Source organism: Pseudophryne corroboree, chromosome 4, assembly GCF_028390025.1.
Source record: "Pseudophryne corroboree isolate aPseCor3 chromosome 4, aPseCor3.hap2, whole genome shotgun sequence".
Taxonomy (NCBI): domain Eukaryota; kingdom Metazoa; phylum Chordata; class Amphibia; order Anura; family Myobatrachidae; genus Pseudophryne; species Pseudophryne corroboree.
The window spans coordinates 640,021,644-640,024,996 of record NC_086447.1 but is presented as its reverse complement, the minus strand read 5'-3'; the positions used below and the strand labels follow the sequence as shown (position 1 = coordinate 640,024,996).

The following is a 3,353-nucleotide window of genomic DNA, read 5'->3' as shown; positions in this document are numbered from 1 at the left end:
ACTGTCCCAGCCTCTGCCTCTCTGTGCCTCCCCGATGCTCCTGACTGAGTGTCCCGGGGGTCCAAAGTGTTAGAGTGTTCAAAGCAGGCCTGGTCGCTTGGATACTTCAGCTAGGAATAATGGAATAGGACTCCGGTCTCCTATTTTATTGGTTTTCGAAACTGGAGCCTTGATTGAGAGGGAGTGCATCCATATTGTGCCACTAAAGGTAAAATTCTTGGACCGGCGCAAGATGAACCAGAGCAAAAGCATTTTCCAAGAATGTTTTCATTAATCAAAAACAAAAGTCGGAGGTTCAAAGACGATCAGATACCGTCGTAGTTCTGACCATAAATGATGGTGATCCGGTGGCGTTATTCTCATGACCCACCGAGTAGCTTCCGGGAAACCAAAGTCTTTGGATTCTGGGGGGAGTATGGTTGCAAAGCTGTAACTTAAAGGAATTGATGGAAAGGCAACACCAGGAGTGGAGCCTGCAGCTAATTTTACTCAACACAGGAAACTTCACCCAGCCCGGTCACGGAAAGGATTGACAGATTGATAGCTCTTTCTCGATTCTGTGGGTAGTGGTGCATGGTCTTTCTTAGTTGGTGGAAAGATTTGTCTGGTTAATTCCAATAATGAATGAGACTCCTGCATGCTAACTAGCTACGTGACCCCTGCTGGTCTGTGTCCAGCTTCTTAAAGGGACACTGAATGGACCAGCGTTTGTCTACCCTTCGCCGACAGGTGCGGGTAACCCGCTGAACCCTGTTCATGATAGGGATTGGAGATTGCAATTATTCCCCATGAACAAGGAATTCTCAGTAAGTGCGGGTCATAAGCTTGCATTGATTAAGTCCCTTCCCTTTTTACACTCCGCCCGTCGCTTCTACCGATTGGATGGTTTAGTGAGGTCCTCGGATTGGCCCCACCAGGGTCAGAAACTGCCCTGGCGGAGCACCGAGAAGACGATCAAACTAGACTATCCAGAGGAAGTAAAAGTCGTAACAAGATTTTCGTAGGTGACCCTGCAGAAGGATCATTAACGGCTCACCCGCGGACAGCAGGGTCCAGCCATAGAAGCCCGAGTGGGTGTTCTGGCCAGGGCAGGTCAGGGTGGAGGGACAGGGTGCAAGCCCCTCCTCACCGCCTCCTCCATGCATGCTGGGCCCGAAGAGAGATAAAAAGATGAGGCAGCAGCGGAGAGACAGGAGCTGGATGAATAGGTGGTGCAGGACCGGACCCAGCACAGCCTCCAAAGCACGGAGGGGACAGCCGCAGCCGTGATGGTGGGAACCCAGGATGGCCACCCCTGAAGAGGGCTGACCCCTTGACCCCCAGATGTCGGGAGTGCTATGGGACCCCGGTGCAGGGGGGGTTGGTTTAGCAACCCCTTTTGGAAATGCAGAGTGCCCCTGCCAACCGCAGAGCAAAATTTATAAAAAAAGAAACGACTCCTAGCAGTGGATCACTCGGCTTGCGCGTCGATGAAGAACGCAGCTAGCTGCGAGAATTAGTGTGAATTGCAGGACACATTGATCATCGACACTTTGGTAGCACATTGTGGCCCCGGGTTCCTCCCAAGGCTACACTTGTCTGAGGGTTGCTCTCCCATCGATTGCCTGCACTCCGGTGCAGTGCGTGGAATTGCTGAGGTGATGCAGATGGTGGCCTATTCCCCCTCTCCTAAGGGGGGTGCCCCACTGCCTTTGTCTCCCAAGGCCAGACCCTTCCTCCCGACCCCCTTCCGGGATGCAACGGCCTTCCCCTCCAAGAGCCATGTGGTTGTCTGCGGTCGATGCACGGTGTGCCGGGATAGTAACAGCATGCGCTGTTCGAGCGGAGGAGGTGGCCCTGAATGAGGCATCCGGGGAGAGAGACGGTTGGGTCGTGGGGTCGGTTGGTCAAACAGCAACTCCCCGCATCCAGCAGCCCTCTCTGATTCCCCCTCTGGCTGCTCTCCTGACTGAGACCTCAGATCAGACATGGAGACCTGATGAACTGAAGCAAGAGCCCAGCGCTGAATGCCTGTCCAGTGGGCACGGGAGATGTGTCGTATGGGAGACTGGACCCACCCCGATGTCATTGATGGGCCCAAGTCCTTCTGATTGAGGCCCAGCCCGCGTACAGTGTTAGGCTAGTGGCTGCCCCTGGCATGGCGGGACCTGGTCTCCCTGGAGTCGGGTTGTTAGGGAATGCAGCCCAAAGCGGGTGGTAAACTCCATCTAAGGCTAAATACCAGCGCAAGAAAGATAGCAGACAAGTACCATAAGGGAAAGTTGAAGAGAACTTTAAAGAGAGAGTTCAAGAGAGCATGAAACCGTTGAGAGGTAAACAGGTGGGGTCCGTGCGATCCGCCTGGATGATTCAACCAGGTGGGCTAATGTGCCAGCCACCCCGGGTCACCAGACCCACTTTGCCTGCTCGCGGGAGGGCAGCTGGCGGCGAGGGGGACGCAGGGCACATTTCCTTTGCAGTGGTGTGCCGCGACCGGCTCCAGGCAGGCTGGAAAGTTCCAGGGGAAAGGTGGTCGGGAGGCCGCGGGCAAAGATCCCCCCTCCGCTCCGTGCTGCCTGGTGTTACAGCCACCTCCAGGCAAGAGCAGTCGCCATCATCTGGGGCCAAGGGAGTAGACTGCCTCCGCACCCTCCCCCTGTTGAACCGTTCCACCCCACCTCCCCTCCCGGGGACAGCGGGAAGAGGGGCAGGGGGACGGGGTGCACCACTACTGGCGTGGCTGTCCGCTGGGGCGGACTGTCCTCAGTGTGTCCCAGATCATGCCAAGGCGGGAGGGCCCACGGGCACCAGGGGTATTCGGGGATGTTAGTGGCCCACCTGACCCATCTTGAAACTCTGACCAAGGAGTCTAACGCGTGCGTGTCGGAGGGCTCGCAGGGAAACCCTGTGGTGCAAGGTTGGTAAAAGCTGGGGAGCCCAGCTGAGGTGGGACCCAGCCAGAGATGACCGTGCCGGCGGGCACACCACCGGCCCATCTCACCCGCTCCGTTGGGGAGGTGGAGCATGAGCATGCATGATGGGACCCGAAAGATGGTGAACTATGCCAGGGCCTGGCTAAGCCAGTGAAAAGTCTGTTGGAGGTCCGCAGCCGTCCTGACGTGCAAAACGGTCATCTGACCTGGGTATAGGGGCGAAAAACTAATTGAACCATGTAGTAGCTGGTTCTGTCCAAAGTTTCCCTCAGGATAGCTGGCGCTCCAGCAGGCAAGACACCCATACACAGTTTTATCTAGTAAAATTAATGATTTAGAGGTCTACAACCTAGTGCCCCACAGCTCCGCAGCCTAGAGCCCAGTGTGCGGAGACACTGCGCCAGGGGTCAATACCCTCCACCTAGAGCCCAGTGTGCAGAG

The 3,353-nt window shown here is 56.1% G+C and overlaps 1 non-coding gene across 1 annotated transcript; it reads left to right on the top strand.

Moving 5' to 3' along the window:
* Positions 1 to 1,434: 1,434 nt before the first annotated feature.
* LOC134913214 (5.8S ribosomal RNA) lies at positions 1,435 to 1,588 on the top strand. Its single transcript, XR_010177029.1, has one exon. It is a non-coding gene; the product is annotated as a 5.8S ribosomal RNA (ribosomal RNA).
* Positions 1,589 to 3,353: the final 1,765 nt, after the last annotated feature.